Source organism: Callospermophilus lateralis, chromosome 18 (genome assembly GCF_048772815.1).
Source record: "Callospermophilus lateralis isolate mCalLat2 chromosome 18, mCalLat2.hap1, whole genome shotgun sequence".
Lineage (NCBI taxonomy): Eukaryota > Metazoa > Chordata > Mammalia > Rodentia > Sciuridae > Callospermophilus > Callospermophilus lateralis.
The window spans coordinates 1453594-1468306 of record NC_135322.1 but is presented as its reverse complement, the minus strand read 5'-3'; the positions used below and the strand labels follow the sequence as shown (position 1 = coordinate 1468306).

Genomic DNA, 14713 nt, shown 5'->3' with positions numbered 1-14713 from the left:
CACTGTGCCCCAGGACCCATGAAACACTTCACACTGGCTGCTCCTGCTCCTGCCGACTGCTCACCAATGACCGGGGGGCCCCTAGTGGAGCTCTTCCCACGTCTGCCCTCCCGGACCCGCCGGGAACCCCTCTCCCAAGGCAGGCTCCTCCACCATATTGTGTCCGAGGCACAGTTTTCCCCGACGTGTGTCTCCTGTGATTCCTGGAAGTGGTTCTTACGATGATGAATCCACTTGGTGAGAACCCAGAGACACCAGACACATCTCTGCACCCTGCGTGTGGTGTGGAACTGGGGAGGACTTCCTGACAATCAAATGGGAGTCTCGGGTCACCTCCCCGGCCCCATCAGCCTTGTAGGACTGTGCCCAAGACCATGCCCACACCCAAGGCAGAAGGACAGCCTTCCTGGAGTCCCTTCTCCAGACTTGCCCAGGACAGCTGGGGGGGGGGTTCGGAGTCAGGAAGGGGCGGCCTGGGGACCCGGAGCCCAGCGCTCCCCTCGTAACCACAGTCACCTAGGACCCCGCTCGGCTGCCGGGGAAACCCAGCCCGGACTCCCTGCCAAGCTCTGTCCACGCCGGGGCTGAGGAACTCCCCCAATCCTACGGCCCACGACGGCCACGCGGTGCTCAGCAAAACACTTGTTTTTAAACCCGGGCCCGCGAACAAGTGTCCGCCGCAGTGCGGCTGCGGCGACCCGGTCTCGTTCCCAGTGCGCGGCGCGAGATGGCGCTGTTGCCTAGCGGGAGAGGAACCAGGCCCCGCTGACATTCCTCAGCTTTCCGTTTTCTTTTTAATTTCAAACGTTAATATACTTTCTATTTTATATTGAGCATATGCATCAGCAAGCCCCTCTTTTGCAGAAACTATAACACCCAGGGGCAAAATTTGTAAGATGTCGCTTAAAATATTCTTTGTTATAAAATAATGAAACTTCAAATAAAGAGTCTTCACACCAAACAGCATGTTGAAAAATTAGAAAATAAATGTTTAATTTTACTACAACTACGATATACATGAAGTCGAAGGGGGAAATCAGGGTTTTCCAATAAAGGCTTCCTGTAAGGCAAAATACAATCTAAAGACATACTGATTGATTCACATTCTTCCGAATGTACAACATATTAGTATAATATTTTGTGATTACCATGGAGTATGGCACAACTTGTTTTTCACAGTTGCGAATATCATTGTATATTCAAAAATATAGCACATTATCTCTGGGGAACACAATGGCAAGAAGATCATTGGCTAATTTACAAATTTTGCAAGGACTATTCACAAACAAGAACTGCCTAGGAGTGTCTGTTGCTTAAGCTTATGCAATATGTGGGACACCAAGTTCCGTATCCCTTAACTTTGAGCTCCATTAGCTGAGTTCTAACAAGCATATCAGTTAAAATAGCACACAGACAAAAAGCATCTCACTGTAAGCAGCAAAGACTATCCCAACCCTCTACGAACAGTGTCAAGATCACAACTGTCTAGTTGGTTGCATATGTGTTTAAGAAAAAAAGAGAACAACCCTTAATATGATATTCCTGATTAACAATGCTATATTGGTTTTTCAAAGTGCCTCAGGGGCAACAGTGGGAACTTTGTAGCAGACTGTGTTTGAGTTTTCACACCGGCACCCAGGCCTGGTAACCCAATCATAACACCCCTGGCACAATTTAAGGCAACCCATGGCTGGAGGGTAACACCATAAGCAAGGCAAAAAGACGGACATGAGACCCATGGCCGACCAACGCGCACAATAGTGAGAGGGGCTGCAGGAGCACGGGTTGTCAGAGCAGTCGTCCTCATCATCATCAGAACAGTGGTAGAAGACAGCTTTCACACAGCACACGCAAGTCCCATAGTCAATCACGTTCTGGGCCGAGCACAGGCACCGCTTGTTGCAGATCCAGTTGGATGGCAGGGCCCTTGGATGGGTGCACTCCTTACACTTGCACTTGCCACAGTCCTCACACCTGTAGGCGTGCAGGCCCAAATCTTCCATGCTCAGTGGCTTGCGCTCACCTGGCTTGAGCTCAGATTTGGGTTGCACCAGGATGATCCCATCAGCAAGTGGACCAGAGGAGAAGGATGATCCTAACAGGCTCCGTTCTGAGGAGCTGCTGCTGGTATTTGTCCTTAGGATGCTCTGAGACCCTGAGCTGATGGTGCTGATGGACCTGGGCAGAGGGGCTCGAGTAGAAACACGAACCTGCGAAAGCTGGAGCCTGGGAGGCGGGCGGTGCTCCGGCAGACCGCGGAGTCTCTCCGGCTTGTGCTGAGTGGAGGGGCGAGGAGCGGGCTGCAGTCCGGGTCTGGGGACCGCAGTCGGTGCCTCGGTGTACTCATTGGTGTTTCCGATGGTTCTGATCTGATCCAGAGACAAAACCTGTACCTGCTGGGAGAGGGCTTCTCCAGGGCCGGGCTCCCCACGCTGCCTGCCACTGTCACAGTGCGCCTGCAGCAAAGGCTGAGACCCGCTGCCACTCTGTGCTCTGGCCTCCATGGTGTCTTGGAAGTGTGGTCACTCCAGCAGGCTTAGAGCGCATCTGAACTCGGTGATCACGGCTTCGCACCAACCCCTCTCCCCCGGTGTTTCTTTCAGCGATGTGCAAATAAATCCAGTCCCGACGCAAACTTTTTCCCTTCTTTCCAAACTCTGCCTCAGTTCAACTTCCTAGCAATCGCGGAGAAAAATCGAGAGACAAATTCGGAGCCAAGTCCCCCGCCGATGAACACCCCGGGGTTCGGGGCTGCCCCTTCCAGAAGCGCACGCGGAGTATTTCCTCTTTTTCTCAATGAACAAGAGGCCGAAGCGCCAACGGCGAATCCCTTTTCCTGTCAGATTAGCCAATGAGAAAAGAAACGGCCTCACAGAGAATTTAAAGCCAGATCGCCAAGTCGCGCGGCCCCGCGTGCGTCTGAGCAGAGGCGGCGCGGGGGCGCGGAGCCGGGTCGGGAGGGCGCGGGGGCCTGAGCGCTGCGCGCTCCACCGGCCCCTCTTACGCGCGCGCGCTGCGGCGCGCAGCTCCAGCTCTCCGTTTTAATTGCGATGAAATACACACAACATACATTTACCATGTTAAGGAATGTTTACTGGTATTAATTGTTATACATAGTCTTGCAAATTCTGCATTTTAATATTTAAATTAGGGCATGTTAGACATCATTTTACGTTTTATCCATTTTAAGTGCACTGTTCGTTGGCATTAACTGCTTTCACGTGGATTTGAGATCACCATCGCCTTCCATCCTCAGAACCCTTTCACACTAGAGAGCCCACAGTCTGGACCCACCAGCCTCAGCACCCCATTTCCCCTCCCTGGCCCCGGGAAACCACCACCCCAGGTGTGTGGGTCTGTGCCTTGGGCCAGTAAAACTACACGGCCTCTGCAAGTGCTTGATTTCACCTGCTCAGGGGCGTCCAGGTCGTGGTAGGTGGCAGACCTGCTTCCCCACCCGGGAGTACTTTCCGCCGTGGGTCAATGCCACATTCTGGTTATTCTTGATGGACACTGCAATGTCCCCCCTTTGCCTGCTGGGAACAGGAGAGTCCACACATGTCTTTGCTGTGTGTTTCCAGTTCTTGGGGTGTGCATGGAGCCACTGGGTCACGTGTTCCACTCTCTCAGCCTCGTGGGGTGCTGCCAGGCACTGCCCCAAATGGCTGCATCAAATCGCCTCCCCATCTCACCCTGCACAAGTGCTGCTGGTCCTCCTCCTCATACCAGACCTTGCCTTTCCCATGGACAGAGACCACGCTAATGTGCATTGGTGACTTGTTTCTTTTTTAAAGGAAAACATTTCATTGTTCAGAGATGATGGTGACTGAACAACAGCTGTGTGTGCACACAGGTGCTACTGCACGTCTCAAACCTTGGCCTCAGGAGGGACAGGCCACCCCTCTTTGGTCTCCCATGTTCACCTTCATGCCTGCTCGCTTTTCTTCACAGCAGCCACTGACAACCCGCTTCACAAAGACAGGCAAAGTGCTTGTGGAGAGATCTGAAGTGGAACTGGAACCACAGGAGCTGGTGGTCCCTGTGCCAGCCGTGGAGCGTGGCTGGGCTCCCACTCTTGGTGTGCAGGCACCTTGCAGGCAGCCGCAGCTGAGGGGTGAACAGTGGGTGCAGCAGGTCCTCACTGGAGGGGGGATGCAGGAGCTGGTCTGGTTGCCAGGCAACGCTCAGAGTCCCTGGAGATGAGTCACCAGGAAAGAGAGTGAGGAGAGGAGTGGGGGAGGGGCCGCCTCGGCGCAGCCAGCTGCGGAGACCGAGGGGGAAGTGCCTGCGGCTGAGGTTCTTTCTTTCTTTTTTGGTAGCAAGGATTGAACCCAGGGGCATTTTACCACTGAGCCACCTCCCCAGGCTGCTGCTACTACTACTACTACTACTACTATTAGTATTACTATTTTCATCTTGAAGGTCTCACTGAGCTGCTTGGGGCCTGGCTAACTGACTGAGGCTGGCCTAGAACTGGGGATCCTTGACCTCCTGAGCCTCTGGAATTACAGGCGGGTACCACCGCGCCTGGCCCTGAGATGGCATTCAGATGGCCAGCACTCAGAATTTCACGTGTATTATTTATGCTTCCTAGGCCAATCATTTCCAAAATTCAGTTCAGTGAGCCCTGGGGGGAAAGCAGGATCTTTCAGCAAATCCACAGGTTCCTAAGAGCATTAAGGTCTGGTGTTTTTACTTTCCAGTATCTCTGTGTGTGATGTTGTGAAGGTTTGAATTAAGTCACAGAAAAGCAAATCCATTGCTTCTACTGGAGAAAAATTTCAGGAATCTGCAAACCAACGCCACTTTTACTATTCTTTTTTTTTTTTTTGTCTGTAAATCATAACTCTTATCCATAAAAGGGATAAGATACATCAGAATTTGTTATGGTTTTAAGTTACAAATTAAAAACTTTTCTTCATCTCAATTTATAATGTGGAAATATTATGCATATAAACCATTTGAACAGAATCTATTGGGGTATTCATTAGTTTTTAAAAGTAGAAAGGATTCTGAGATGTGAAAATGTAAGACTCACAGCCTTCGGGGCTGGGGCAGAGCACTTGCCTAGCACGTGTGAGGCACTAGGTTCGATCCTTAGCACCACAAAACAAATAAAATAAAGGCATTCTGTCCATGTACAACTACAAAAAAATAACAAAAAAGAATCACAGACTTCGTATGAATCCTAGGTTCAGTGGTAACGGACCTTGTGGCACTCAGTAAATACTAGCTCTTTTGTTCGTGTGTGTAACGTGGTAGGTGTGGATCTTCCTGTGGGGCCATCCACGAAGTGGCAAGATTTGGCTCTTCAAAGACAGCGAGAGCAGCGCGCTCCGGGGCGGCCCGCGGGTGTCCTCCGGGAGTCCTGTGCTGAGCCCTGGCTGGTCCCTTAGCACGTCCCCCACGCAGCAGCGCCCGCCACTCTCGCGCGTTGATTTGAGGACTGATGGACCCGAGGGTCAGGCCGTTCACTCCCTGATTCCTCCGCATGTTGATTGGCGGCTGGGTCTTTCCTGACTCTATAACCGCCCTTAGCTCCTGAGTCTATTTGGGGACAGATTTGTCCTTTGTTTCTTCGGTTGATTCCTTTATTAACTCGGCACACACCTTGGAGCATCTGTGAGCTGGCGCGGTGAGCAGGGTGAGCAGGGACGACCGTGCCAAGTTTGGCTGTCCTGCGTGTCCACGTTCAGATGCCCTCAGAGCCGGCCGGCAGCGTGGACCTGGTCCCTGTAGGTGAGGGGGCTCTCTCCGGCTTGCAGTCTCTGGAACACCCAGGAAACGTGCCGCCTGTCGCTCACGTCTTCCTGGAGCCTGGGGATTTCACTCCTGCCTCTGCCAAGGTCCACTCAGCTGGCCTCCGTGTGGAGTTCGCGAGTCAAGGTCCAGCAGAAGTCTTCTGTTTTTCCTTCTTTCCAAGGAAATGTGGACAGCAGAGGGCTTCACCAGTCACTCACATTCGAGGTGAATTAATTCATCTTTTAATTTCTAAATTCATACACATACCCTATTTGGGGGTGTACCGTTATGTGAGTTTTAACTCGTGTAGAGACCTCTGTGTAAGCCCTCGCCTTCAGCTCCCCGCATGGGGAGGGTGCTGTGTAGACCTCGGGAGCCACTTGAGCCCGCCCTGGAGTCCTAGCTCTTAGTGCCTGTGCAAACCTGGGAGCCCGCTCACGATCCCCTTTGCGGGGAATAAGTACATACTCTTGCGCAGGGACATGGGAGAGTACAGGACCATGTTCAGGGGTGCTAAGCAGGAAGCCTGGAGCTTCCTGGGTGCCAAAGAGAGGCAGCTGTGTTCTTGGTTACCCACAATGTTGGATGGATTTTGTTCAGTCATTTCAGAGCAATGGAAGACCTTGCAAAGCTCAAAACTCAAATAAAACCCACTAGTCTGGGGCAGAGGTAGCCCCTGTCAGTAGTCACGAGGCAGCATCGCTTTGCTATGCAGGCGCACAGGGCGCACAGGGCGCACAGGGCGCACACGGCCAGGTCCGGAGGCTCCTCTCTGCGCAGCACGCAGCTCCCAGGTCGGCCACCAGTCTTGGCCGATTCTGAGGTCATGTTCCACTCGGGGCCTTGAGCTGTGTGCATGGCGCATGCCATATACCCCTGATTTGTGCATACTTACTTTTTTTTCCTTTTCTTACTACAATGAATTATCCTTGTAAACATTGTTGTACATAGCTCTTTGCACACTTGTGAGATTATTTCTTTAGAATGACTATCAAGAAGTGAAACCCCTCATAAAACGAGCTTAGATGTTTTAAATGACATTAAGAGTGGAGATATAGATGAAATACAAAAGGAAACACAAGCCCCATCCCTCATTTGTTTGCCATGAATCCCACAGATGCTTGCTGTGTGTTCCCAGAAGGATCTTTTTTTGTATGTTTGTTTTATTGGTGCCTCATAGTTGTGCAGTGGATGGGGTTTGCTGTTACACATTTGAACATACACACAATGTAACAACACAATCTGGCCAATACCAGCACTTCCCACCTCCTTCCCCACCTCCCTCCCCCTTCCCTTTTCTCTTCTGCTCTCTGAGTTTTAGGAGGTGCACCCCCACTCCACTTTCCTTTCCCTCTCTGGCTTCCACATTCACCCTGGACCTTCTGAGTTTGACTTATTTTGCTTAACATGATGGTCTCAAGTTCCCTCTATTTTCCTGCAAATGCCATGATTTCATTCTTATTTATGGCTGAATAAAGCCATATTTTCTTTGTGTATACACCAGATTTTCTTTATCCGTTCACCTGTTGATGGACATTTAGGCAGGTTCCACATTTTGGCTACTGTGATTGGTGCTGCTATGAACATGGTCTAGTTTCACTCTTTTACTATGGATAACCAGTTTTCCCAGCACCGTTTGTTAAAAAAGATGTCTTTTCTCCAATGTATGTTTTTGGCACCTTTGGCAAGGATCAGATGACCCTAGATGTTTGTGTCTTCTGTACCATTGGTGAATGTGTCTGTTTTTGCTAGTATCATGAAGTTTTTGTTACTGTAGCTGTGTAGTATACTTTGAAGTTAGCTGTTGTGATGCCTCTAGAATTGCTTTTTTAGACTAAAATTGTTTTGGCTATTCTGGGTCTTTTATTCTTACAAATGAATTTTAGGGCAGTTTTTGCTGGTCCTCTGAAGAATGTCATTGGTATTTTGAGGAGGACTGCATTGAATCTGGGTATTGCTTTTGGTGTAAGGACATTTTAACAATATTCATTTTGCCTATCCATGAACATGGGAGGGCTTTCTGTCTTCTGAGGTCTTCTTCAATTTCTTTCTTCAGTGTTCTTCTAGTTTTCACTGGAGAGCTCTTTCACCTTCTTGGTTAGATTCATCCCTAGGGTTGTGTTTTTTTGTTTGTTTGTTTTTGAGGCTATTGAGATTGTAATTGTTTTCCTGATTTCTTTCTCAGCAGATTCATTGTTTGTAGGTATAGGATCATATCATCTATAAACAGTGAAATTTGACTTCTTTTCCATTTGTATCCTTAATTCTGTTTATGTGATGAATTACATTCATTGATTTGTAAATATTAAACTATCCTTGCATCTCTGGAATAAAACCAACTTGATCACGGTGTACAATCTTCTTAATATGTTGTTGCATAGGATTTTTTGCACCTAAGTGCAAAAAAGTATCTTTTGCACCTAAGCTCATCAGGGAGGGATATTGGTCTATCATCTGCTTTCTTTGATGTGTCCTCATCTGGTTTTGATATGGTGTGATACTGGCTTCACAGAATGAATTTGGAAGTGTTCAGTCTCTTTCTATTTAATGGAATAATTTGAGGACTATTTGCATTAGTCCTTTAAAAGGTCTGATAGAATTCACCTGAGAATCCATCTGGTCCTGGGCTTTACTTTGGAAGGCTATTTATTACTGCTTGTGTCTCATTAGAAATTATCGGTTTGTTTAGGTTTTCTATGTCCTCTTGATTGAGTTTTGGCAGATTGTGTTTTTCTAGGAATGCAATTGCTTATTCTAGGTTTTCTAATTTGTTGGATTATAAGTTTTCAAAGTAGTCCCAATGATCTGCTGGATTTCTGAAATATCTGTGATTTCTCCTTTTTTAATCTCTATTTTTATTAATTTGTTTTTTCTTTCTTTCTATTTTGGTTAGTTTGGCTAAAGGTGTCTCAATCCTATTTATCTTTTCAAAGAACCAACTCTTTGTTTCTTTAGTCCTTTGTAGTGCCTTTAAAAAAAAATTTCAAGTTCATTGATTTAGGCTCTTAATTATTTCCTTCCTTCTACTGGTTTTTGGAACTGGTTTGTTCTTCTTTTTCAATGGCTGAGATGCATCATGAGATTGTTTGGGATCTTTCTGATTTTCTTATGTAGGCACTCACTGTCTTCTCAGAACTGCCTTCATAGTGTCCCAGAGATTCTGCTAGGTTGTGTCACCATTCTCATTTGAGTCTAAGAATTTTAAAATTTCTCCCCTGATTTCTTCTATCACCCATTTATCATTCAATCTCCATGTGTTTTTATAGTTTTTGTAGGATTTTTTGGTGTTGATTTCTAATTTCATTTCATTATAGTTTTTTTTTAACCAGGGATTGAACTCAGGGACACTTGACCACTGAGCCACATCTCCAGTTTCTACTTTATTTAGACACAGGGTCTCACTGAGTTGCTTAGCACCTCACCATTGCTGAGGCTGGCTTTGAACTCATGACCCTCCTGTCTCAGCCTCCTGGGCTGCTGGGATTACAGGTATGTGCACCATGCCTGGCTAAAATTCCATTATAGATTGATACAAGGAATTATATAAATTTTTGTATTTGCTAAGAGTTGGTTTGTGGCCTAAAATATGATCTGTTTTGGAGAAGGTTTCATGAGTTGCTGAGAAGAAAGAATATTCACCTGGATGAAATATTCTTTGTTTTTTTTAGAGAGAGAGAGAGAGAGAGAGAGAGAGAGAGTTTTTTGATATTTATTTTTTTTTTTTAGTATTTGGCGGTCACAACATCTTTGTTTGTATGTGGTGCTGAGGATCGAACCCGGGCCGCACACATGCCAGGCGAGCCCGCTACCGCTTGAGCCACATCCCCAGCCCGGGATGAAATATTCTGTAGATGTCTGTTAATGCCATTTGATTTATAATACTTTTCAGGTCCAAAGACTCCTCACTGAGTTCATGTGTGGAAGACCTGTGTCATAGCGGGAGAGACCTGTTGAGGTCACCCAACACCATTGTACTGGGCTGAGTCATGTCTCTTCTATGTAATCAGTCGCACTCACCTTTGGGTCATCAATATTCATTTTGTTATATCATCTCGTTGGATTATTCTCTTTACCGATAGAAAGTGCCCCTTTTCCTCTCTTCTGATTTAGTTTTTGTGTAAAATCTGCTTTTTGAGGCGTGAGAGCAGCTACCCTGCTGGTTCTGAGGTTCCGTCTGCGTGACATACCAGTGTCCATCCTCTCACTCCGGCCCGTGGCTCCATTTGTGGTGAGGTGTGTCTTTTGTCAACGACGTATAGTTGGGTCTTGTTTATCAAATCCATTCTGCCAGCCTGTGTCTTTTAATTGAAGAGTCGAGAGCATGACATTCAACATTACTATGGAGATGTTTATTAATTCCACTCATTTTGATTTGTTAATCATGTTTAATTTGGTTCTGTTTCTTATTTGAAACAGAATGATATTCACTCTGAGGTTGGCTTTTTAAAGCTTTATTATCTATCTTTCTATTTATTTATTTATCTATCTATTTATTTATTTATTAAGGTTCTGAGGATCAAACCCAGTGCCTCACCCTGTCAGGCAAATGCTCTACCCCTGAGCTACAACTCCGGCACCTGAGGCTGGTTTTTCATTTCCTCTGTGTGCTGTATTTCTTTCAGTAAGTTCTGTAGTGCTGGTTTAGTAGTCATGCATTCTTTTAGTTTCTGCTTATCTTGGAAGGTTTTCATTTCATCTGTGATTCTGAATAATAGCTTTGCTGGACATAGAGTCTTTGTGGACATCAGATGAAATCTTCTACAGATGTCTGTTCAGGACCAGGAACACTTTGTTTCAAGCCCTCTTGGCTTGTCCAGCTTCTGCTGAGAGATCAGAAGTGATAGACTTGCTTCCAAATGTGACCTGGTGTTTTCCTCTTGAGTCTTTAGAAATTCTATCCCTGTTGTTTATGTCAGGCATTTTAGTTACAATGCGTTGTGGGGAGGTTATTTTTTGGTCTTGTCTGTTTGGGGTTCTGGATGCCACCTGTATCTGGATGTTCATCTCATTCTGAAAGCTGGACAATTCTTCTGTTCCCATTTCCCTGAGGAATTTATCCATTCCGTTAGCACACATCTCACAATCCTCCTCAGTCCCGCGATTCTTGAATTTGGTCTCTGTGTTGACCCAGAGCCCTGGTGTATTCTCATCATGGTTACTTGCTTGTTTTTCTTTAGTGTTGTCTGAATGTTCAAGGCTGGTCTTTGTCTTCACTCTCAGATTCCGTCTCCAGCATGGTCCGCTCTATTAGACTTTCAACTGAACATTTTATCTGATTTATTGTGATTTTCATTTCCAAGATTTCTGCTTGTTCTTTTCAGTATTTCCATCTCCTTACTGAATTTCTCATTCATATTCTGAACTGACTTCCTTAATTCATTCAGTTGTTTTTCTGTGTTCACCTAAAATTCATTAATATCTTTATAGTCATTATTTTGAATTCCTTATCTGACATGTCATCGTCATCTTAGGGGTTATTTGGTGAATCATGAACTTTAGGAGGTGTTGTGTTGGTCAGTTTTTCCTATTTCTTATATTACTGTGTCATGCTTTGTGCATCTGTTGGAAGGGATTTCTCTCCCATTCTAATGTGTTGGACTTTTTAGGGAACAGTCTTAACTTGCCCGTGTGTCCTAATGTGATCCGGGTTGAGACCCCTTCATAGGTGTGGTATCCAGAGCTATCTGTGTGGGGTTTCTATCTGTTTTTGTTAAACCAACGGATGTCCACAGGTGGGACCTGGGGGCCTACCCGTAGCATTTCTACTTGGGGACTGGTCACTCGGTTGTGTTTCGTGTCTTCTATGCATGGTATTAAAACATAGATGAAGATTGTCACTGATCTGTGTGTGGAGCAAGGCACACTGTCTTTAGGTCGAGGTTAGTTCAGCAGCAGTTTTGACTCTGTGAACTTGTAGTGTCCCTATGGGTTCCCAGCACCCCACAGAATAGGCGGAAACAAACCATAGCAACAACCAGTACGAACAGCATACAGTATTAAACTAAATACTCGATTCCTGCTATGACACCTACAGTGTTGATTGTCACAAAAAAACAGTGAGGAAGGTCAGCAATCGCCACAGCAAAAACAGTGGCCACGAACTGTATCTGGTGTCAACTAAGGGCCTCCCAGCACTGATAGCTGAACAGCATTGATGGTGGGACCAGGGATCACATAGACCAATTAGGGCTAAAAGATGGTAGATACACAGTTAATTAAGAGAAAAGGCAACGTGACAGGAAGACAGGAAAGAGTTTACAATTTCAAAAAATCAAGAAGGAGAATGCGGAAGAGAGGCAGCCTGTGGTGGCTATAGGAAGGGGGAGACAGACAGAGGTAACAGAGTAGAGGGAGAGCAAAGAATGGAGGATGGCCATCAGCATGAGAGAGAGAGAGAGAGAGAGAGAGAGAGAGAGAGAGAGAGAGAGGGAGGAAGAGAAACAGACAAAAGAAACAGTACAAACCAAACCAAAATCACTAAAAAAAAATCCTAACCGTCAAAAGACAAGGCAAGGTGAAATAAGTACACTTAAAAATGCTAAAAGTGAGAGAAGAAAGGAACCGGTGTGTAGTATATAAGCCCACAAACCAATCAGCAGAGCAAAAACACACAAAAAGCAAGAGCAAAAGACAGAACAAAACAAAAAGCAAACAGATTTTTAGTGAAAAACTAAGGAAGCGTTTCCACGGATGTGGTCACTAGTCAGTGGGGATGGAGGGTCCCTGCCTTTGCCAACCCCCTTCCACTTCGTCCTGGGCTGAGTCCTGAGGGCCAGAGCAGGACGGGGTGAAGATGGGGTGTTCCCGCTCTCCTCCTTTTGTGCTGGTCACAGGCTGCCATTGGAGAGGCCTAAGCCTGAGGCTGGTTGAACCTCAGGAGGTAGATGGGATGGGACTTCTGTCCTTTGGAATTTTGTCTGCACAGACCAGACGGGGGACTCTGTGGGTGCACCTCTGGTGGGTGGGCTTAGGGCTGGTCAGGCCTCAGGGCTTGCTGGGTGGTGACTGCTCTGAGAGACAGGTCAGGACACCCTAGGGCCTGGCACTTGCCACCCTCTGCTGGGAGTTGGGTCTCAGGAGCCCCCCTGGGATCATGAGGCAGGTGGCCACTCCCTCACCCACTGCGCTGCCCACAAACACAGCCTTCCCCAGGCTCCGCCCCGAGTGCGTTTCACCTGCCTGTTCAGATTCCCGCCCACTTCAGCTGGTCACCTGAGCTGTCCCACTCAAAGTGGGAAGCCAGCTGGCCGCCCTGTGGCTTTTCTGACTTGAATCCCCCCGGGTAAAAGATTCCCTGTGCTGTTTTGGTGCCACTCTGCCAGGCAGACCCAGGCCATGTGGCCAGTGCTGCTGTGACCACCGGGCTCCTGCAGCAGCTGCCGTGTGACTGCCTCCGGATGCCGGGCCCAGCTCTCCGTGCAGTGCACCGTGAAGCCTCTGGATCAGTTAAGGGCCTGATTTTCTGATCTCAGGATTTTCCAAACCAAATCTGCCTGGTTTTCCTGAGTCCTCGCTTTCTCAGTGATACCAGAGCCACCCCCCTGCTGCCTGAACCCACTGTAGCCTTTCTTCTTCGTTTAATTACCCAAATTTACAAGTCTCTAAGGCACTCTGTCCAATACTGAGTTCAGTGAAATCCCCTTTTCCCCACCTCCCAGAAAAGCAGGACTTCTGCTGAGCCCTGAGCCCAGAGGCACACAGCCAGCCCCCGTGGTGAATCCCCTCCTCCAGCCAGTTCTAGGTTCAGGCTCAGTGAGACGGAAGGGAAAATGCCCAAATGCAAACCTTCCCAGGAGGCGGATGTCAGCCACGCGCCAACACAGACACAGCTCTGCAGTGGGACCTCAGGGGACCTCAGGGGACCTCAGGGGACCTCAGGGGACAACGCGGTTAGAGTTGTCCCAGGGATTCTGGGTCTTGGGGGGCTCGGAGGAAGCTGAGTACCTTTGAGACAGAAGGTCCTCCCAGGTAGTGAGTGGGGAGCCTCCCTGGCAGGACAGCCCCTCAGGGTTCCCCAAGGGAGTCCTCCTGTGGGACTGGAACAGTCACCCTCCCAGGCGGAGCGGAGTGGAGGGCCTGAACAGGCAAGAGCGGCCGAAAACTGGGTTCCTGCTGGATGCCGAAGAAACCAGTGTCCTTCTGCCTCTCCCTCCGCAAATTTAGAGTCCACTCGACTTTTTTTCTCACTGTGCTCCTTCATGCAGGTTACAGAGGTGTCATCTCTCGTCCCTTAGAGTGACCGCATTCAGCTTGGGTGCCAGGGTAGAGGAGGAGCCACACACATTCCGTCCCCATGTTCTACAAGTTCCTCCCGTGTACTCCTTTCCCCATCCCGCACAGTGCGCTCATTGTCCCTGTTATCACTTGCTGTCTCCCCCAACCTCACTCTTGCACCCTTTTACATAGAATTTAGTGAGATACTTTCCTGTATATCTGAACATGTCAGTGTGATTGTCCATACATATTTTCATTTCTGTATTAGGGAGATGGACCACAACAACTTCTATGTGCCTGGACCACGATGTAGGAGCTCCTGGGGTTGCAGAGCTTGGTGAAGGACATAGTCAGATATAGCTTGAGTGGGCAGAAGAGTGGATTGGTGACAACCTGGAGTTTGGGGTCCGGCTTCTGAGCACAATTCTTAGCTCATCAATATACTAACTGTAAAAGAAGTTCACTTTAAAAATGAAAAAAGACATTTAGCCAGGGTGGTGGTGCCTACCAGCAATCCCAGCTCTTCACCTCCCTCCACACATCCGGAAGCCGCAGAAGTCGAATCCACAGTGAGATTAGACGTATTGTTCCACAGCGAGGACACACACAATCAGGATTCCGGGGGGGGGGGGGTAGGACCTAAAACCGAAGAACGTGGTTGCAGGGAGGTTCATGCAGAGTCTTGGATCCAACCCCTTTCAAAACCAGGAGTGGAGAAGGAGCAGCTTCCTCCTCCTCTCGGTCCCCTGGTCTCCAC

General features: G+C 47.8%; 1 pseudogene; it reads right to left on the bottom strand.

Annotated features, from left to right (window-relative positions):
- Nucleotides 1-1444: 1444 nt before the first annotated feature.
- LOC143383473 (protein sprouty homolog 2-like) lies at nt 1445-2504 on the bottom strand (annotated as a pseudogene).
- Nucleotides 2505-14713: the final 12209 nt, after the last annotated feature.